A 12189-nucleotide genomic window follows, 5' to 3' on the forward strand; every position below is an offset into this window, starting at 1 on the left:
ATTATAAAATATCACACATTTATTTATCCTATTTCATGGACAATCATAGCTGAATCATTTCAGTGCAATTGTACAACCCCTAGTGATTAACCACACTTGCATACTAGACAATCACGCCAACATTCATACCAGTTCTATCATCAAACCATACTATACCCTTCCAAGATAACATACACTCCAAAGGTCACAATGAAGACAAAACACAACAGTCTCCGTGACAGTGTTGTCGGTTGGGTATCAAGCATCCAGGTCAATGCACGTTTCGGTGGTTAATATTTCTTAAGGACCACATTCTTCAGGACTACTAATACAAAAGATAGTGGTGAGTGGTAGGGGAATAGCATAATGGTGTGAAATTAATTTCATTGCACATCAGGAGGACATCTGTCTGCAGTACCAATTTTCTATGTTTGCCGTGTCAATCTAATAATGGGGATGTTCACACGTATTCAAATCGTTCTGGCAATATATTTGTCAACTAGTGTCTGGCTAGATCATCGCGTTGTCAGATGAGGACACAAGTGATAAAAAGTCCATCATGCAGCTAACCAAGACTGTTCAGTGCATCCCTTGGGCCTGAAAATGTAATCTACTCCAAATGTCTTTATTGTGTGGAGTCCAATACTTGAGTGGTACACTTTATTGGATATTAATACCTTCAATTGATAATGTAATAAGAAGGCTTCACTTCGTATCGAAGTCCAGATAATTGAAGCTTCTCACCGCTGATTCTGGGCACGAAAGGGAGAATGTGTTGTTACTCTAATTTAAATTGCTTCGCTCGTTTCTGGGAGGAGTAGCGGTATCGCCGCCGAGTTGGCTTCAGGCAGAGGGCATGATCTACACCCATACCCCTGATCAATATAGAACGTAGACAGTGGTTCTAAACATTACAAGAAATGACATCAAACACTGTTACCACATGCTTTCAAAGTGACTTATTCAAAAGGCCAATAATGATGCAAATACATTCTCCTTGCAGGCATTCCAATACTCAAGTGAACTCACCTAACCACCAACTTCAGCTCTGCCCAAACACAACTCTAACTACCCATCATATATACTAATCAGTCCAAGATCTCTAAACAGAAATAGAAGTCACATGGATAACCTCCGAGCATATTTCAAACTTGGCTTTCCTTTAAGAATCCCACCATGGTGAGATGTGGGTCTAATACTACAGAAAGCAAAAACCGAAGAATACCTAAGCCTCTATAGAAATCAACCTCATATAGAGACTGGTGAAGTACTAGCAGTGGTCCACAAAAAGATCCTGTGACTCCAAGGACTTCACCATTCTGGAATGTGATTCAGTTCTTTTTCGCTGCTTTTCATCTGCAAACTTCCCAGCCTCATTCCTCCTTAGTTATCAACCTCAACCAGACACCAATTCTTTCAAAGATGCCCTCCTGGACTTAGAGCTTAACATAACTATGGATCTCAATAATCTATGTGTACAAGGGGATCTCAGCATCTTGTTCAACAAACCAGTACTTTGGTAGACCTCCTACATTCTCTCCAATATTGAAGCACTTTGCTTCAATCAGCTGGTCACTAGCCTAACCCATTTGGCTGCCGCAGTCTTGATGCAATATTTGCCACAATAACCTTAATCACGGTCACTGGAAACAGTCCCACTCATGGAGGAGTCATTGCATTGCACACGGTCTGGCTGTCAATTCCTCTGCAGATTCAATAGAAGTACAGCTACCAGACCATGGAAGAAATCGGAGGTACTCTCATTTCTAGAATCCCTTCCTTCTACACACATACTGGCCTAAAAATGACAGAAAAACAGTTCCAAAGGTGGGGAAATGTAATTTCTTTATCTGGTGGTCCCTCAGAAAACTATATTTCTTTTATCTGGGGATATTCTAACATGACCGCCCTTCAGAGAAGAGGGTCCTGTGATACATCTTAGGCATACCTCCAGCCTGTGCCACTTACATTGTCCACCAGTAGTTTGGGGTTGAGTTTGTTGAAGACCGTGTTAAACTGGCTCCCCTTGTGTTCTGGTGCACTATTTGGGTTAATTTGCACACAGGTTTTAATAGGAATTTGATCTCTGACTGCCTAGCCTGTGACAGAGGCCTGGCTATACCCTGGTTACAATATGTTAAGCAGGAATTGTTTACCTCGGGGAGACCAGAAATGTTTTCTTTCCTGTCTGCTATTGTTAAGGTTGACATTACCTGGGTAAAAAAGCATTGCATACCAGGATAATGCGGTTTAGAGAGGCAGAGGACATAGCCAAAACCTCGGTATGGGACTATTGGACTCTGCAGACCACCCTTAATATGGAGCCATATCTGTCTTGGGTGGGTGCCAACTGGGACATAATCCTATTGACCAGATTCAGTATCATAAGGTAGCACTTCAATTTTATGGCATGACACGTAGGCTAAGATTACGCAAATCTCCTTTATTGCCAGTTCACAGCAGCAACAATTGAAGAATATAGAGCTTCAATAGCATTCTGATAGACTGTAAAGTCCCCCTGCACTCAGTGTTCTCCCTTCTTTGTTGCAGCTGCTCACAAGATAAGTACAGCTTTTATAATACTAATACTTACTATGTGTTTTTTTACCTTGAGATATCCCACCCTGTCCTAAAGAAAATAAGAATAATATCTCCTCCTTCCCTGGTACTAACACGTTCAACCAGGTTATTGTGTAACTTACCAATGTTTCCCAGTGGCTTTTCCTCACCCTGGGAAGGAGGGTGGCTGTTTTCATATCTAACTTCCCCTCTCCTACAGCATCGGATCGGAGGTCCTGCTACCGCCATACCCAACACAACTGTTCGGTGTTTTCCCTTTGCTCCTTAAGGCCAAGAAATACGCCCTCGCCGTGGACTGGTCTTTTCTTTTAAAGACCGGCTCCATGCCATTTGTTGCTGCATGCCTGAGACCGCTTCCCGCTGCCATAGCAGCTGGAGGTACTTTAAAAAAAAAAAAAAATGAACCCGCGAGCTGACTCCACACAAAAACCGGCTTGCGAAGGACACCTCCCACTTAGGCTGTCGAGCTCTGCCTGGTGACTCACCCATCGACAGCGGTCCAGTGGAGTAATCTTGCGGGTGTGGCCTTGGAAGGGAGTCCGTCTGCATAACAAAGACGCCTGAAGTCCTCCTTTCCCCTCAGCGGCAGCCGGCCCATGTAAATAAAGGCAATGGTGCGATGCACAACCATCGCACAGTTTAAATAATTAAAAATATTTTTTTTAAAAGAGATAAACAGACTGGGGCACAACAATAGAGAAAGGACCTCACAATTACAGGAAAGACCCTTAAGAGATGATCAGGCACGCTCTGTACTTGCCTGGGCCATTTTATGTGATTGGGACACCCTAGTAAAGACACTACAGGGACCATATTAAATGATTGAGCAAACTGCTTGAATTCTGGCAGCTGTAGTCCGACGTACTGCCAGAGCAGCTGTTTCCTTGCACTGAGCCTAGTAATCTTAAATAATATTTACCTTCTGCCATGTCCCTTGAACCTTCAGCGAATACTATGGAGTATAGACTGGAAGGACTTATATATAAGGCAATGGATCAGGTAATGGGGTCACTGGATGACACAATTAATAAAAAACTGGAGGTTCTTCCCTAGAAGGGTTGGCCTTTTGCTGTCCCACGACACCCTGTAGGGGCAGATGGGGCAGTTAAGGCCCAGAGGAAAAGGGCTGTAGGGGAAAACCTGGTTATGGGTGTAAAAAAAAATAAAAAATCCCCAAAACAAATGACTTCACGCTTTGGCGGTGACAAGGATGGTGCCTTCGGTACTGCAGATGGGCAAGAAAAAGGCCCAGAAGTACCTATTCCCATTGATAGCGATGAAGCATTGGAGGATGAAATTAACCTATTCTACTCCTTCGACTTTGATACGAATATTGAGGAGATGGAGGTGAGGAATATGGGTACAACTGACAAGGCATCAAAGGCCTTCGGTTAATAAATGGGCATTTGGAAAGAGAGTATGTTTGACCCGCTCAACATCAAACAACCCTTTTCTCCGGAGAGGCCTCCATCACAGCATATTGCGGAGTACCTCTACTTTTAACTTAGGAAGAAATTTCCAAAAGAGGCCAATTCCCGTCTTAGATCGGAATGCCCACCCCCCTCCCCCCGCATAAAGTTGTGCCAACCCAAGAGCTAGACTCAAAGGTGGTGGCGTTTATCGCCAAGGGAGGAAAAGATCAGAGGAAAGGTATCAATAAGGGCCTCAAGTCCTGCCAATAGTGTCTACTTGATATTACTAGGCCCACTCACAAAAATGTTTGTGATGGCTGAAGTGTCTTATCTTGAAGACACCCTCATTGAACCCTAGGAATTGCGCCAATGGTCTCAAAGAGCCATCTTCCGCCAAGGAGATGTAAATACTGCACTCTCCAATAAGGGAAGGAAAAGCATATTACTACTCTTTAGAGACGACTTTATCAGGGACATGGGAGTATGCAACTCAATTCAGAAGTTCCAGAAAGACATTAAAGAAAGTCTTCCAGGATAGGGTTTTTGGTGGGGCTGGGAGAACCTGAGGTCTGTTCCTCGTCCATGGCCAAAGCTCTTCAAGACCCTACCTGGGAAGTGATGCAAGATTTGCGCACCCAAACTTCACTCCACACTCGTCATTCTACCCACAGAAACAAAGACCTTGCGGGAGAGGCTTCGGAGGCGAGCGGAGACAAAGAGGCTTTTCATCAGGTAAGAACTATGAAAGAATTTTCAGATACCCCTATAAAGGTGGGAGGCAGACAGGCCCAATTTTGTGGAAACTGGAATTTGGTGACTCAGGACACCTTGGGTCCTAGAGACAGTGAAGGGATACAAGATCGAATTTACAGATACACCACTACTAAGGAAAATTCCCACAGAAATTATATTATCACCAGAAGATTCTATGTTTGTAAAACAAGAGGTAGAGGATTTATTGACCAAAGGGGCAATACGAGAGGGAACGGAATTAGGTTTTATCAGCAATATCTTTCTAGTGGAGAAGAAGGACAAAGGAATCAGAACAGTGATAAGCCTAAAAGAGTTGAACGAATGGGTGGTCTACCACCATTTTGAAATGGAAGGGGTGCAGCTCCTAAGAGATGTGCTAAGGAAAGGGGACTGACTAACTCGTTAGATCTAAAGCATGAATACCTGACCATCCCTATTTGGCAACCAGACCAAAAGTTTATCCAATTCACCTGGATAGGCAGACTTTGACAATTCTGCGGTCTCCCTTTCAGACTTTCCTCAGCCCCTTGGTGTTTCACCAAGATTCTTCCTTACGTAACAGGATGGCTGAGAGCAAGAGGGGTGAGACTAATACTTTACCTAGAGGATATCCTGACAATGGCATAGTCCAGCGAAGTGGTCTCACGCCACACAGATGTTACCATGAGCCCACTAGAACACCTGGGTTTTATCATAAACAGAAATAAGCTTGCATGGTACCAAACCAAGAAATGCAGTTCTTGGGTTTTGTCATAAACACAATAAGGGCAAAATTGAAATTACTAGGGGAAAAGTTAAGGAAACTTCGCAAAGAATTGAGGAAACTGTTAGGGAGAAAGAAATTCTCCTTGAGGTCTCTTGCAAGGATCGTTGGCCTTCCGTCTTCAAAAATCCAAGCAAGGTCCCTTGTACTACCAGGCACTCCAAAGACTCAAAGCCAAACCATTGAGAACATGTCACTCTTATTCTCAAATGCTGTCTCTGGACCCAGATTCAAAGAAGGAACTACTTTGGTGGCTGAGGAACGCAGAAGCATGGAAAGGCAGAGCCATTTTTGCGGAAGACCCGGAGATAGTGATGGAATCAAATACAAGTTTAGAGGGATGGGGTGCAAGACAGGGCAATTTATCAGCAGGGGGATGCTGGACAGATCGGGAGAAGGAGTTGCAAATCAACTCTTCGGAATTACTGACAGGTTCATTTGCAATTTGCTGCTTCACCAAAGACTAAATGAAGTGTTCTGTGATGTTACGCATGGACAATGAATCTGTGGTCAGATATGTAAACCTCATTCAAAGGGTCTTGCAGATTTAGCTAAGGTCTTCTGGAGTTACTGTCTGAGCACGGGCATTTTAGTAGCAGCAAACCATATCCCGGGATTGAGCAACTATGTTGCGGATTGGTCAACTATCAAACCTTTCTTCAGAATTGGCAGGGCCTATCATCTTATGCTTTTCCTCCTTTTGTCATGCTACCACATGCCTAACTCCCAATCCTACTAGAAATTAGCATAGATTTACCAATCTTAATTCCAAATCTCAGGGAAATAATTACAGGCCCAGAAGGAGAGTCATATACTCTTGTTGAGCAAGGACTACTGAAGCTGATGGCCTGGAGGATTTCAGGAGACAGTGGCAGATCCCAGGCCTTTCAGCACACGCTTTCAGACTCATATCAGAGTCATGGGCACCTGGCACACGGAAAGCATATAGACTGGCTTGAAAGAAATGGGTTTGTTGGTGTCTTCAAAGGAACTATAATCCCATTTCAACTGATTTAGTACATGTAGTTAATTACGTATCCAATTTATTTACATCAAGACTCTCTTATAGAACAGATAATGAGTACAGATCGCTATTACAGTAGATCACTGCCTTGAAGACGGGGTCTCTGAGTGACAAATCTTACTGACTCAAAAAATCACCTTCTGCAAAATACACTGTATTTTGGGACATTAGAGATGTCCTACAGATCTTACAAATTGTGGGTTATCCCTAAAATGTATCTCTTATAAACTCACTGTCTTGCTATGCCTGGTATCTTTTAGACAGGCCTCACATGTAAAAGCCTTAGACATCACCAGCAGGGCATATCAACCTAAAGGGGTTTCCTTTTATTTAAAAGATTAACAAAGACAATGTAAACTTCTGTTTACTTCCCCTTCTTTACACAGAATTAAAAACTTTGTGTCGTGAAATGCTTGATGAAGTATGAAAGAAGGACTGTGAGTATGTGGGAAAATACAGAACAATTGCTAATATCTAGGCTATTCTGTTTTAGGTTTAAACCTATAATAACTGATAAAACCCCACTGAAAGGAAAATAGCTCTCACCAGTGTAAACATATATACACTGAAAAAACACCTGCAGAACCACAAAGTAAATGCCACTCAAAAAGGAAACAAGGAGAGTGAAAGAGTCATTTTTATTTATTGAAGGGGCCAATACAGTGTAACAGTGTTATACAAGGTAGCAGCAAAAAAAGCTAGGCTAACCTTATTTTGCTTGAGTTTTGCTTTTTAGTGAGGTCGCATTTGGGTTTTTTCAGTTTTGTGGTCTTTGGTCTAAGGCTGCAGGGTTTAGAAGCATGTTTTAGGTCATATTTGATTATTTTATAAACTGTAGAGAATTAGGAAATATCAAAATCATGGCTACGTTTGATTTTTTCACTGATAGGTAAAATGGCTGGTTTCATAAGAATATTCCCAATATGTACCATCTCATTTACCCCCAGACAAAGAATGGGTAAAACCCTTTGATACATCAGCCCCCTTTTCTAGCGAGTCAGTATTGATAGTGGGTGAATTTCCAAACACCCCAGGCTTTAAACATTCAATTGAGGGTGCAGTGACAGGTATATGTGAAAAGGGTGCTGTCATCAAGCATATAGGATAGTAGTGAAAACATGGCACCAGATTTTGGAAAACATGGAACACAGTATCACTTGGAATGCTGCTGCAAAAAGTGCTACCAAATTTAACTCCTTTACCATGGCGCAAATTCCGTGCGGTGCGGGAGTTCTGAAGAGTGGGCAGAGCCGCGTCAGCCAACAGACGTGCACAGCACTACCGAGGTAGTGCTTGCGACGGCCGTTGGCCGACGCGTGCAGCGAAGGGGTTAAAAAAGATTGGAGATATTATTGTTTGTATTAGTAGTGATTCAGCTATGTATATGAAAACATTGTGTGATCACCTGTCAAAATCGATACCTGAGCTGAAGTGCTTCACTTCAGAGTTAACAAAGAATGCTATTGACTTTGTAGTCCATTCTGGTGTACAATTTTGTTATGCATGGGAACTTGAACAAACACAAATATTTCTCATTTTGTGCTTTGTGTGGCATCAAAGAAAGATTCTTCCCAACTGTGTCATTTAGCCAGTCATTCTCCGCCCTAGAGGCTGTGAATTCTATTTTATCCATGTTGTGACTGTTTACAGAATTTATGCTTAGTGATGATACCAAAGGCAAAAATGTGAGGATTTTTGGTTGCATATTGATAGTGATGTGAAACAAAAGGACACTCTGCTGCATTCTTGAAAAGTACTGCTTCTTTGTTGACCTCTTCAATAACTCTGAGGGCATATGCACCCAGTTTAATGCATATGATGCTGAACCTGTCCCAGAGAATCACAATCTTCAGGTGGCATGGAAAGCTATGTAGGCGGCCAGAGTTAGTAAATTGTGTACTAGCTGTTTTGGCGTTGCCCTTCTCAAATGCCAATGTTGAGAGGGCCTTTTCATAGTGTTTACATGGGAAGGAAAGAGCTATTAGGCATAACCAAAGACTCGCTGAAGAAGTATTGTATGGTGCAGTTCACTAAGTTTGATTTGTAAAAATGTATTTGGACCTCATATACACTGTACGTACACTGTCTATATAACATGCACTATCAGTACGGAAAGCAAGCAATAATGAAATCAAAACATTCCATAAACACTGGAAAACTCTGTTTCTGTTGTTTTTAATGGTGCGGAACAGTGTAACCACTGATAAACACTGTTTTTTTTAAAGGTACTGAAGTCACTGGAAAAGAACCACCACAACTTACCAAAAATAAAAACTGAAAACAGGAAGGCCTACTAATATCCTATAGATCGCATCATAAAGCAGTGTCTTCTCCCACCTTAGCAAGACGAGTGAAGGCAGTAATGAAAGAAGCATGTGTAGACATTACTATGTTTGGTGTACACTCCCTTAGGGGTGCCTGAGCCTCCAAAGCTTTTTTCCTGGGGGGAGGTCTGCAAGATATCCTCATGGCTGCAGATTGGTCCATTGAAAGTATGTTTAAAAGTTGCTATTCTAGACCTGTTTCAAGCGCTATTGACAATGTGTTTAATGCACATTAAACTTGCATAATGTTAGTCTCCGTGTCATGCCATAAAATTTAGATTTTTCACAGGCTGGTGGGCAGAAAATCTGGATTTTCTTAAAGACATGGAGGCTAAGATTACCCCTCCACATTGGCACCCTCCCTAACAGAGAAAAATTATTGATTTTGTATTGGTTATTTCTTTTCCTGATGAAAGTGTTCGTTTGGAAGTTATGGATCTTAGAAACTATCTTCTTTGCAACGCCAAAGAAGGGAGAACACTGCGTGTGGGGTGACTTTACAGCCTACTAGAATGTTATTGGAGTTCTGTATTCTTCAATTGTTGCTGCTGTGAGCTGGCAATAAAGGAGATTTGCATAATCTTAGTCTCCGTGCCTTTAATAAAATCCAGATTTTCTGCCCACCAAATTGTGAAAAATCTCAATTTTCCTTTGGGCCAGTTCGACCTCAATAAGGTTTTAATCTGTCCATGTGATGAGTATTTGCCCCAGAGTTGGTTCATTTTACTTTTTTCTGTAAATTCTATTTAGTATTCTCCAAAAGGTTTTTTAATACCTTTAATTTGAGCTTCAGGTATTAGAATATGTGTCTTGAGGCCTTGCTTTACTTGCAAGGGTTAAAATCCCCTACACTTTGCATATAATTATTTGTTCTTTTTTATAAGGGGCTATTGCTAGAAGAAAACATATGTTGTTTTGACAGCCTGATCCTGCCAGTTTGATCTGTTTATGTGATGATTGTGGGGCATTGCGCCCCATGGAAGGATTCTTTTATTTTGCTTGAAGGGGACTTCGGTGGTATTTTCAGTAATTATTGTATCTGTTGTCTTCATACTTGTTTTATCAAGATGATCATGAGATATGTTTTTAATAGTGCTTCTTATGTTTGTAATGTGTTTTTATGACTCTGTTTCACTGCCAAAATAAAGTATTATCTGTCTATATGCCTGTTACCTACCAAAAGAGGTGGTTGCTTCAACGTCAAAGTAAAACTAAGAAAAAAGGAAACCACTGACCTGATGATTAATTTTATAAGTGAGTGTTGACAAAATGCTGCTATTTTGTATTGTTTGAAAAAAACAATAAAACGTGTTCTTAAAAACACTTGCTCACCTGGCTGCCTAGCTGATGTCAACTACTGGAAAGCCTCTGATGTGAGCTGCGGAATCCACCATGGTGCTAGTAGAGTAGTTACAAATGCCCCCTGGGTGGGACTTTCTTTGCCAATGTGGAAGAGATCTTGATACAAAGAGAAATGGTGCATTTGATCACATCTTTCCCTTTCATGAGTCCAGAGAAGCCCTTGAACAGCTGAACATACATTCAGTCCTATTGAGTGTGATCGGATGTAACATGATACTGCATGCATGGGGTCTAGTCTACGCAACCTCCGTTTTGTTGGGATGAAGAGGGAGAAAGTGAGGTGGAAGAGTATTGGACTGCTCCAGGTAAAAAGCATATAGCAATTTTTGCACAAAGGATGGGCAAGATGGACTGCGAAGAACCAACCTATCAGAGAGGAATACAATGAACAGTGGTCAATGAAAAAGAGCCCGAAGTTGTCCGACCATATAGGTTGAAGTCATTGACACTAAGAAGACAGTTTTCAGCTAATCAAATGTGCATTGGCTTGAATGGGGATGTCATTCAAAAAGTCAACACAAGATTACCATCCATCTGAGGAACTAAATGGAATGAGAGGAAAAAAGTAAAGCAAACGTTTTAGAAAATAGTCAACAAGTGGCAACTTAAACAAGGAAGGCTTATTGGGCAGTCACATAAATGTGAGCAGAGCATTAAATATGCCTTTTACAATACTTACAGCTAGGCCCCTCTGTGCAAAAGACAGTGTAAACTGCAGAACATCGGAAAGGACAGAGAGAAAGGGGTTCAAGTCTTCTAACTTGCACCACTGAACAAATCTGTTTCTGGCCACACATAAATGGACTTTGTAACACACTTCCTTTTCACCAAGATGACATCTGTGACTTTGAGTGGCAGATAAAAAGAGTTTAACTTGCACAACTCAATCCCCATGTGTGCAGCCTCATTGTCATGAGGACCTGACCACCCTGAAGGGCAGGCTGCCCCTGTGTGTAAGAAGAGCCCAAATTCTGAACAGATTTGTACACCAGATCCTTCCTGCCTGGTCCGAGGTGATCGAAATCAGCTATGTTTGATATTCTGCACCTTCTGCAGGACTGTTGAGAGAAGCAACATTGATGGAATGTGTACGGCAAGTCCTGTGATCAGCTGGTCCTGAAGGTTTCCCCCAGGGAACCTGAAGAGGGAAATGTATGGCACAAAAGTGAGGACGCTTCCTGCTCTGAGTCTTGGCAAAGAGATCCACACTTGGACACCACAATCTGGAAATCATGCCCATCACCGTAACTCCCACTGATGGTCCTCCTAGCTGAGCCGACTTAGGGCACTGCTCTACATTGCAAGGTGTTCTGCCACTGGGACAACTCTGCTGTTGCTGAGCCCACTCTCACAGGCAAATAACCACACAACACAGGGTCCACAGCACCACACAGCACTGTCTTTTGATGATATAGTAGATAGTGGGGGTCTTGTCTGACAGAATCAGAATGGCACTCACTGAGATGCAAAGTAGGAAGTCACTCCTGGGCTGGCAGACAACCCTCAGCTGCAGCACCTTTAAGTGTACATGTTGCTCCAACAGGGACCAACGGACCCACTCAGATATGTGCACCACCCTGGCGAGCAAGTGTTGATGTCTCCAGTAGCCTGCAGCTGCAGAGGGGTGATAGAATGACTTACTACTAGTTTACAAGGGCACATTCAGTAATACAGATTCATATGGACCAACTTGTACATCTGCAGTCAAGCAGAAAGAGGTTCCCTTGTTGTTTCTCAGGCACCCTTAAATGGTTCTCATCCACCATTAGGAGGGTGGCATCAACAGAAGCAGAAGACTATAAACCCCAGTGGGTATAAGATGTGCAGAATAGGACTCTGAGTCAGAAACACAGAAATCATCACCCAAATATCGTCGATCCCCTGAGAAAGAGGAAAATCCTTCAAGCAGGTAATGCCCAGCACCAATCCTATCAAGGTGAACCTCCGCTAGAGAGCAGGGTGAGATTTCTGGACATTGATCATAAAGCCTGA

The sequence above is a fragment of the Triturus cristatus genome, chromosome 4_1 (assembly GCF_964204655.1).
Source record: "Triturus cristatus chromosome 4_1, aTriCri1.1, whole genome shotgun sequence".
In the NCBI taxonomy this organism is placed as follows: Eukaryota; Metazoa; Chordata; class Amphibia; order Caudata; family Salamandridae; genus Triturus; species Triturus cristatus.